Genomic DNA, 10,799 nt, shown 5'->3' with positions numbered 1-10,799 from the left:
GCTCACTGTCCTGAGGTCATTTTGGCATTTTTCCTGTAGCCTCAAGGGTGCCCCTTACTTAAAGAGAAAGCCAGAGGAGGGTAACAGAGCTAGCCCCTGTCCCAGGCTGGCCCCAGTAGAGGTTTGGCTTGGGTTATGACCAGGGTATGCAAGTGCGGCCTCCTAGAAGTAAGGCCCAATGATCTGCAGCCTTGGGAATTTCTGAAGTCTTGAGCAAAGAACTTTTCCTATGATCATGAACTGAAACATGAATACACATTTTACCCTTTTATAACAACTTGGGTGTCCCTAACAGGACCCATCAATCCCAGGTCCCAGTCTAGGATTTTCTAACCAACTATGTAGTTAGAGGAAAATTTAATCCACATGTATCTGACTCACTGATCTCTAAAGAATTCTAAAGTTTGATTCTGGGAATTATTTGATATGTACTCTGCTCTGCTTTTTTTTTTTTTTAATCAACTTTTTTGGATGAGTGAGTTGGCCAAAACACAATAAATAGCAACCGTGAGAGAGAGGAGGAGGCTTCAAGTAGAGGCATGACCCACAGGATCTTCCCCTAGGCTAGCTGGGAGCAGCAAAATGGCATGGCAGGAAGCATGCCTCAAACTTGGAAACCTATCTTAGAGTAATAATCTCCCAGCCATCTCTTCTGTTTGAGCTTCCCGGATGTTGAGCTCTCCTGAGGAAAATCACTAGGCCACACCACAGATTTATGGCATCTGATGTATGTTGCACAGTGATCCCATCATGTGGTTCCTACTGTTATCTGAGGCTATCAGGCCTTCCTTACTCTTCTGAAGGCCCCAAATCCTTTTTTCTCAACAACTTCCCATTTTGAAGAGAAAAAGGATTCTATCAGGAAAGAATTTCCTCAGTTACGGTCACTCTCAACAACCCTCTCCCTCAATCCTTGAGGGCCAGTCCAGCTAGAGAGATGCCATGTTCTAGCTACAACATCTTCATCTTCTCTCGCTATCCACTTCTGCTCCATGGCATTCCCCCAGGGGCCTCTGCCTCCTTCCTTCTGTTCCTTCCCAGGTGTCACTCCCAAGATGGTGCCCCAGATAATTATTCTTCATGAAAATCTCAGTCTCAGAATCTGCTTCCTGGGGACTTGAACCAGAGGTACAAAAGATTTTCAGGCAAAGGGAATATATTACTGAAAGCCCACTTATTTCTATGTTCTCTGGGATCTTGTTGTGTTGTATCTTCTTTTCTCTGAAGTCTTCAAGCTACAACTCTCCTTAGCATATATACATATTCGGACCTTTCCCATAATAAATAAAAAAAAAATTAAACCTTCCTTCCACTTGAAGTCCTTCTCTAGCTATATCCCACACATCTTCCATTGTGGGCAAGCTTCTCAAAAGAGTAACCTGTATTCTCTTCCTTCATCTTGCATTTACTCCTCAGCCCACAGTGGTTTGGCATGCACTACCACATGGAAGTGCTGCTTTGTGAAGTCATCAGGGCCCACCTGCCGTCAATTCTCAGTCTTCTTATTCCACTTGTCAATAGTATTTGATCCCATTGCTTATCCCTTGATCCTGATGTATTTTACTCCTTCAATCTGCATGATGTTTCTTGGATCTCTCTGCTACTCTCTTCTCCACCAGATCCACGTGTGTTGGTTAGCCAATGCAATCTTCTCACTTTACATGCTGCCTACTCTTGGCTGTTATACTCTCATGCCCAAACCCCAGACCTACACTTCCAGCCAAGGTCTCTTTTCCAAACTTCACTTTTAAGTTCTCTTAAGGAGATCAAAGCAGGATTCATGAGCAAGACTCCATCCACCTCTGAATCTACTCACGTTAGCATATATACTTTTATACAATTTATACTTTTATGAAGATCTCAACATGGAGAAGGATTTCAACATTTCCTCAGAGCCTCTATCTTCTCCTTAATACCCAGTCAGTCACATATTTTGCCAGTTTCACCCCAGAAGTGTCCAACTTTCTCGCTTCTTTCTTTCGGATTCTCGCTTCTTGCTTTTGCTATGGTCTCCTATTACCCTTCAGCCAGTCTTGACCATTCCAATCCACACTACACAGAGCAGCAAGAGTGATATTTTTCTAATGCAAATCTTATCCATCACTCCCTCACTTAAAATTCTTCAGTGGCTTCTCATCACTCTCAAGATAAAACAGAAATTCTTCACATAGCATACAAAAGTCCTTTATGATTTGGTCCCGTCTGTCACTCCAGCCTCAGTTCACTTCCCCTTTATGCTCAGACACTGCAAGTCACTGTTCTAATCCCAGGACATAGCAGGAATCTCATGGTTTTGTCTTGGCATTTTCCCTTCTCTCTTCCTTTGCTACCTTTTCCTGACTTGTCACCAGAAAAACTCTTATTCATTCTTCTAGGCTCAACCCCTGCCCTGTGTCCTTCTGGAGGCCTTCCTGGATTTCTCAAGACAAATTTGAGTGCTTTACCTCCCACTCCATCCACTGCATTTGTCACATCTGCCTCTACTATAGGAATAATCATAATGTACTCTAATTATTCATTTGAAGGAGAAGGCTTTGCCCACCCCCACGCTCTAAACTCTTGGAGAGCAGTGTTCATATCTTTGTATCTTTGTATCTCTTACATAAAGTACAGGCCTTGGCCTAGAATAGATATTCAATAAATATTTAATTAGTATTAATTCCTAGCTTTTATTGCATGCTTTTAATAGGGCCAGGCCAAGCGCTAAGCACTTTAACATCCATTATACCATTTAGTTCACACAATTACAATTACCCTATGAGGTAAGTGTTATTACTCCTATTTTAAAGATGAGAAAACTGAGGTCAGAGAGGATAGGTAACCCTTCTAAGTCAGTAAGTGAGATGAAAGAGCTGTGAACCACACTCTTACCCATGATGAGAGTGTGTTGCTATTTGCAGTTATTCACTGTGATAAAGATTCAGCATAGGGGAATCTGGGTGGAGCCCCTGGGAGCTGCTTTCTACATGGTCTCTCTTACCCCAGTCCATTCAGTATCTCCACCATCCTCTCCCCATTAACTCAGGTCTTGAAGCCTGCACTTGGCAAAGTTTAGGCATTTCCAGTTCAGCCAGTTTTTGGTCCTGTACCAAAATATTTCTTGCTGATAGGGTCCCACAGTGGCTGCCCAGACCCTTCCTAGATCTGAGATATGGTCTCCTGTGAATTCTGCATGAACTGCTTGCTGACCATGCAGACCTGTAATCAACAAGACTCCATAATGCTTGATTTCTCAGGCTTGGCCATCCAAAGCTGGGGAGCAGGCAGAGTCTCCACCCTCAGCTCCAAGCAGGCTGCTTTCCTTATTGACCCACTATTCTTAGTATGTGGGTCCCCTAATCCAGGACCCATCCAGCCTCACTCTGAGTCTTCCTGCCCTGACTGCAGAAGCTATTGCCTGTTCACACTGACAGCAGATCAGGGGCTAGACGGCCAGAGAAAACAGAGAAGTGAGGGAAGACCTAGAGAAGGTCCACAGTGTCTACTGGGGAGGGACATGCTGAAACTAAGAGTCCAGGATCTCCTCAGGGTCCCCACATCTTCACATCTGGGCTTTAAGACACATGCCCATGTTCTTTGTATCTCTTACATAAAGTACAGGGCTTGGCCTAGAATAGGTATTCAATTCATCCCAGGTGTGCTTTCTCATTATGAAAAAGTTACAATGTAAATAAAGTGAAGTTTTCTTCACTAATAGGGTAAATACTTTATATTCAGCTTTTATTGCTATATTAAAGATCATCTGTACCTGACTACAAATACAGTTTGCCACCTTATCCAGGGATTCCATGTCCGCTGATTTGAACAACTTTGGATTAAAAATATTCAGAAAAAATATACATCTACACTGAACGTAAACAGACTTTTTTTCTTGTCATTATTCCCTAAGCAATATGGTACAACTATCTACATAACATTTACATTGTATTAGGTATAGTGAGTAATCTAGAGGTGATTTAAAGTATGTGGGAGAATGTGTATATGTAATAATAAGCAAATGTTATATTATTTTACATAAAGAACTTGAGCACCTTAGATTTTTGTATCTGTGGGAGCCTGGGAACTAATTCCTTGTGTATATCAAGGGATGACTATATTCTATTAACTATATGTAGTCATTAATGAGCAAGACTTGAATTTTAGAAATTATTAAAGACCAGATTAATCTGGAAAATAAACTATTTTAAATGAAAATGCGTGGATTTTTAAAATTATTTTTATCATAATGCACTTTCTTTTTCTTTTTTTTTTTTGCACGAAATGATTTTGTTTTTATTAATTAGCATCCCATATTTAAAAAGACAAATGAGGGAGAGTTCCCTGGATACACATGAAGGATACAGGTAGATGGGCTCAGGAAGCCTTCTGAGTACTAGGAGGCAACACCCTCTAGGAGTGAGCCTTCACCCAGGGGTGCTCCAGGATCTGAGCCAGGGAAACCCGCTCTGAGGGCTGATATCTAAGAAGCTTGGAGACCAAGTCCTGGGCCCCCACAGACATTGAGGGGGGAAATGTCACATCCACGTTGAGGATGAGTCCCTGGGTTTCACACTGAGAGGTTCTTTCAAAGGGTGGCTTTCCCACCAGCAGCTCATAGCAGAGCACCCTGACGCACCACACGTCCACCTTCTTGTCATAGGTCCTGCCTTCCACTATTTCTGGGGACAAGTAGTCCAGAGTCCCACGTGTAGTCTGCCTCCTGAGGGAGAGAGCATGCACAGACCAGCCAAAGTCTGCAATCTTCACCTCACCCATCAGCCCCAGCAGCAGTTTCTCTGGCTTAATGTCCCTGTGAATCACCTTCTTGTCGTGGCAGTATGTCAGGGCATCTGCCAACTCCTCCATTATCGTTGCTGAAGCGCTGCTCATCTAAGGGGCCGCTTTTCTGCAGCAAGCTCTAGAGCTCACCCCTGGGAGCATACTCCAGAATCAGGTATACTCGTCATGGAAATAGCATCATGGAAATGGTTGTACAGGCATAGGGTGTTCTGGAGTTGTAGATGCCCCTGGATCTCGATTTCCCTGCGCAGCTGGTGCTCCAGTCCCGCCTTCTCAATCTGGGCCTTGAAGAGGACCTTCAGGGCCATGATGAAATGGTTCTTCTTCAGTAGAGCCAGGTAGACGTTCCCAAATCTACCCTTGCCCAGAAGTCGCCCGATTTCAAAGTCATTGATTGCGAAGCGCTCAGGGCTGGGGTTCCAGGTTGCATCTGGCCTGCTGCAGCTCCTGCGGATCTACGCAGTACGGGAGAGGACCCACCACCACCCTGGGTGGATGCTGATAAAGGTGAGGGCGAGCCAGGGCCCTCCTGAGCCCTTTGGAGATGGCGGATGGGGTCCAGATGGTCATGAAGACGGGGCCAAGGAAACACAAACAAAGGCAGGAGGTATTGTGGCGGTAAGTGCACTTAAAAAAAAAAAAAATATATATATATATATATATATATATTAGTTGTAGATGGATACAATACCTCTGTTTTATTTATTTTTATGTGGTACTGAGGATAGGACTCAGTGCCTCACACATGCTAGGCAAGGGCTCTACCGCTGAGCCACAACTCCAGCTCTTATAATGCACTTTCTCACATACCATCTTGTTTTGAATATGTGTGTGTGTGTTTCTTTTTTTTTTTTTTAACTTACAATGAAGAGAGGCAGGTAGAGCTGGGACTTTAAATCATGCCAAGTCTATCAATCACTGTTGAAGGCAATAGTGTAGAGCTAGAGACTTCATATACAACATTTTATTAATCTTTATAGCAACCACAAAAGATGGGAATTTTCCCCTTTTTAGAGACAGAAGACGTTAGGCAAATTGCCAGTACCCTCTAGGTAATAACAGAGAAACAGATCTGAAACCAGATCTGATGCCAAAGCTTATGTGTTGCTCTGCTCAATGCCAGGCCTATTTGGTTGGGAACATCTCCAGTTGTATTCCTCTGTGCCCTGGGCTACAGCACCACCTGCCTCAGTGGTCCTGCACCAGGATGGGCCTGGGATCAACCTCTGGTCCTTGCCTGGCCTACAGTGACTTTGCCTTTCTTGTTGGCTCTGTTTTAGCACAGGATCTAGGTTGCTGACATTCTTATCTGACTTGTAGATGGGAGGTAGATGGTGCTTAGTTGGTGAGCTGGATGTCACAGGAAGCCACTCTTCCCAAAGAGGAGACAAGACAGCCCCTGGGAAGTTCCAAGTTAAGGCCAAAGGCCAATAGGGTCTTTCTGAGAATGCCATTCCAGAACTAAGCAGATTTCACTACCTAATTGCCATCTCTTGAGAATCTGCCATCTGGATGGTACTTGTCTATGTAATGAACTAATAAAAATAATCCAAAGATCGGCAGGGAGAAGTAGAAAGATTTTTTTTTTTTTTTTTTTTGTCAAGAGTTGTGATCTTGGTTCTATAAAATTGATTCTTGAGATTTTGGGCAAGTTAACTTCTCTCCTGGGGATTCTAAGGTCAAATAGTTACCGAATCATCTTGAAGGTGCCCTTATTTCTGTAATGTTCCAAGTGTCTAGAGTCTCATTTTGGTGGTCCCTCAGGGTGAGTGGTTCTTAGAAAAGACCTGCCCTCCTGCATGGGCTTGTGGGTTGTTAGAACAAACCTTGGGACTAGGGTCTGGCTATCTGTACTTGAGGGCCTGGCTTGTCACAGCACCCTGGCAGAGGTGGCAGTCTCTGTCACAACAACTTTGAGTGTAGCCTGTATTTGAGGTTTGGGCCGGCAGAGGCTACATGGAGGGGAGGGAGCAGTCCCTGGTTCTGGGAAAGAACATGAGTGAATATGTTTCAGTGTGTGAGTAAGAGTACAGTGTGTGTGTATGTGTGTGTGTGTGCGCGCGTGCGTAAACGTGCAGTGTGAGTTTATTTATTCAGGGAGAGTTTGCAGTTGGAGGTGTTTGCCGGCAGAGAGCTGCTTGAGTGCTGTGTTTGTTTACTTAGCAGAGTGCAGGAGAGAGACAAGTGCAGGCTTTGGCTGTCTTGGGGGCCACATGGCATGAGAGTGGTCTTGGAGGCCATTTTGAAGGGTCTCCTGTTCTAAAGGTGCGGCTGGTTCTCGAGAGCCCCCTCTGGGACTCAGGCTCTGGTTTACCTTTCCCACTATTATTCTATTCCTAACAATCCTCTCAAGCAGAGTACAGTTTCTTATTCCCTCCCAGGGTAACTAGCCCATCCTCTGTTCATGCTTGGGGGGGGGGTGGCGTTTCCTGGCTGCTGAGTGTTGGGGCCCCGAGAGGAAGTAGAGGAGAGGAAGAAGGAATGGTAGTCGGTAACAGAACAATTGGGTTCTAATCTGAGCTCGACTCATCAGTAACTGCCTGTCCTTTGGCAAATCATATAACCCCACTGGGCCTCCTATTCCCTGTCTGGAGAATGAGTTTGACTTTGGTTTTCCCACAGCTATACATTTTTCAATTTCTCCTTCTCTTTCTCCTTCTTCTCCTCCTCTTTTTTTTTTTTTTGTTGTTGTTGTTTGGTGCTGGGGATTGAACTCAGGGGTGCTTTATCACTGAGCTACATTCCCAGCTTCTATTATTATTATTATGGTCTTGCTAAGTTATGGTGGCTGGTCTTGAACTTGGAATCCTCCTGCCTCAACCTCCCTGGGATTGCAGGCATGAGCCATCATGGCTGGACAATTTTTTCTTTTGAGAAGACTCAGAGAAACATTCCAACATCTTCCCATCCCATTGGTCCTGTGAACACAGCTCCCACTCTGTAAACTCAGGCTTGCTTTTACCCCTGCTCAAGAGCCTTTCCACCTCTTGGCTTAGACTCACTTTTCCAATGGGCAACTGGTTACATCTTCACAAGACAGAAGTCCACTGTCTCTGAGATCGCTGACCTCAGTTTGTAGATCAGTCATGTATTCCTTGTCTTCAGGAGAAAGAAGACAAACCAGTAAAATATCTTCATGACTCCGGTCCAGCCTCAGTCACAGAGCAGAGGCTGGAACTGGCAGAGTTTCAGGGTCAGTACTTCCCAGCTGGGTGGCCCAGGGACTCCCCAGAGGGCCCCTACCTCCCTCCCCCTACCCTAAGGCCCCAGCAATGCGTGTCTGCAAGAGAGCACTGGCTCCTTAGACACAGGCTGGCTGGCAGCCAGGGGTGGTGTTCTGGCTCCTATACCAGCCAGATGGGGTGGCAGGAAGGCCCTGTTAATCCCCCGGGAGAAAGCTCTTTGGCAAACAGAAAAAAGTGGTTGCCGGCACCATGCCCCTATCCTGGGGCCCGGGAATACCATATCCCCAAGACTTCTGGACAAGTCTTGGGCCTTACTTTCTGTCCTCACACTCCAGCTTGAGCTGTGTCCCCAGCTGGGGCCATGTAGCAGGGAAAGAAGACCAGGTCCCTCCTTCTCAGGTTAAGACTTCTCTGTAATCTGTGGTCTACCCCTGTGCCTCTCAAAAACTGAAGAATTATGAAGCCAGTGGATAGATGGGCACTTCATCCCCCTCTAGGCTCCAACCTTCTGTATCTGTTATTATTAGCTCTTGGGCTTTCCTAGCAATGTTTGGAGAAACAACCAGTTTTGCCTGGCTCGGGACTACTAAGTCCCTCATCTCCTACACCATCAGCCTGCCTCCTACATCTGCCCCTGATGCACATGCATGCACACATACACATCTATTCCAGCCTCCTGCTGCCCAGGCTGCCTTTTCTGGTGCCATATAGAACCAGATGAAGAGATGGAAAAATCACTCCAGGGCTAAAGAGAATCAGTGTGGAAAAATTGGTGGGGGTGAGGGGATGAAGTCAGATATAGCAAAGGCAGCCAGCTGGGAGGTTGTGTTCTGCCCGGCATACTTCCTACTATCCTCCCTTGGAACCAAGACTGGCCTGAGGGGCTAGGCCCAGCTTTGGTCTATATTTTCTCTGCATGACTACCTGGCACATCACCTGTGAGGAACTGCCAGCTTTCTGCTTCTCCAGGGGTCGTGCCCTAGTACCAGTTCTGGGAAACAGGATTCTTACCCCCAAGCCAATCCTTTCCCACGCTCAGCTGTTGTCACACTTCCCTAGGCACCAAGAATTGGGGCATTTCTGGGTTTTCCCTCCTTATGCTTGCCTTGTTCTCCATCCTCATTTCTCACAGCCTGGTAAGGCTTTGAACTTGAGCTGAGTGGTATGGGTTTCATTCTTCCCAACAGCAAAAAAGAATTAAAATCTGCTGTGAGTTGGTGAGCTCTCTATATTCCCAAGGGAGATGGTACCATTGGGGCCTAGAGAGTCATTTAAGCACCACTACCAGGCTTGATTCAGAAAGGGGTGGTTCCTGGAGAGGGTCAGGAGTAAGGGTCAGTGGGGGACCCCACCAGGTCTTCTCAGGTCATGACTTGGTTCTGGCATTCCCAAGGGGAACACTCCAAACCAAGCAAGGTCCACTGTGTCCAGGTGGAACCATTCCCAAACCAATTTCTATCAGGGATCATTTCCCAGAAACATTCCAAGATGGGAAATCACAACTGAAGCTAGTTGTTTAGATCGGAAAATCTGGGTGTAATGTCATTAGAGAAACCAGTCTCCTCATATGAACCTTTGACTGCAACTTCTCCCTGCCCCTTGGCCTGTCTATTCCTCTCTGCCTGAGTCACGATAGCAGTCAACAACTTGGACATGGAGTTTTATGATGTGCCAAGTGCTCCCACGTGCACTGTGGCATTTACTCCAAACAGCCTTTTTAGCTCTACTTGGTGGAAGCCAGTACAGAGGTCCTGTGAAGCCATGGGCCCTATCCATGTCTTACAAGCAGGAGGCTGCAGGACATCTGACTTGAAACCTTGTTTTCTCTCCATGGAATACTTTCTGCTGGAGACTCAGAGAAGTGTGGAGCATCCTGATGCTTAGAGGGTGGAAAGGGGCTGACTGGGCTGGCTTTTAGTGGTAAACTCTCCCCTCCTAGGTCCTTGGGAACATACTTCTAAGAGGTCTTGCTCTCTTCTGAGACTCTCTTAACTCCTTCTTCTCCCCAGGTGTGAGACTCACTTTTCTGTGTGTGAGCCAGATCAAAGCTTTTCCCTTTCTTCTTTTTCTCAAGGTCGTCTGCCCCGGAGAGCCCTGTCTCCTTCTCCCTCCCTTCACCACTTCTTACTGCTGAATATTTTTGCCCTTGTTTTAAAAGTGGGGACAGTAGTCACCATGCAGAGATGACAGCACTCCATGGTGCTTGGCTCCAACTCAGTTCCTTCCCCTGTCCTCAGATCTACTATGTGCGTGACCTTGAACAGGAATTCAGACTCTTTCTGGCCTCTTTGTCCAGGAGCAGATGACTCTAGGTATCCAAACCTAGACTTGGGGAGGCAGAGTGAGGGAACAAACTCTGTTCCAGGCTCATTGGGTCCCCTAGGGCCACATGCCTTTCACCCTCTGACCTTAGAATCCCCCAGCCTGGCCTCTCGGGGAAGGAGATTGTGCAAAAGCCAAGTTTATCCTAAATAATGTGATGAATACATTGGAGGGGGTGGGGTGGGGTAGGTTTTATCCAAAACACATGTTATTTCCACTATTCTAGTTATCTTGGATATTTCCTGCATGTTTATCACCATGGCAACTGACTCAGCACGAAACCTCGTTTGCTGGGCCCTGGGGTCCGGCATAGTGACCATGTGGTGTCAATTTAAGCCTCTCAGTACTTTTTGGTCTTTCTATCTATCTCCCCCAGCATGTGTCTCTCTGTCTTGCTACTTTTTGTCTTTGTCTCTATCTCTCTCCCATTCTGTCCCTGGGTCTTTTCATCTTTTTTTTTCTTCCAGAAAATAGTTGCCTTTGTGTGATACAGGGTATCACCTATAGGTAGAA

The 10,799-nt window shown here is 45.9% G+C and overlaps 1 pseudogene; it reads right to left on the bottom strand.

Moving 5' to 3' along the window:
* Nucleotides 1-4,389: 4,389 nt before the first annotated feature.
* LOC113193814 (aurora kinase C pseudogene) lies at nt 4,390-10,597 on the bottom strand (annotated as a pseudogene).
* Nucleotides 10,598-10,799: the final 202 nt, after the last annotated feature.

The sequence above is a fragment of the Urocitellus parryii genome, chromosome 4 (genome assembly GCF_045843805.1).
Source record: "Urocitellus parryii isolate mUroPar1 chromosome 4, mUroPar1.hap1, whole genome shotgun sequence".
Classification (NCBI taxonomy): Eukaryota; Metazoa; Chordata; class Mammalia; order Rodentia; family Sciuridae; genus Urocitellus; species Urocitellus parryii.
The sequence above is the reverse complement of the archived record's forward strand: the minus strand, read 5'-3'. Positions and strand labels throughout refer to the sequence as shown.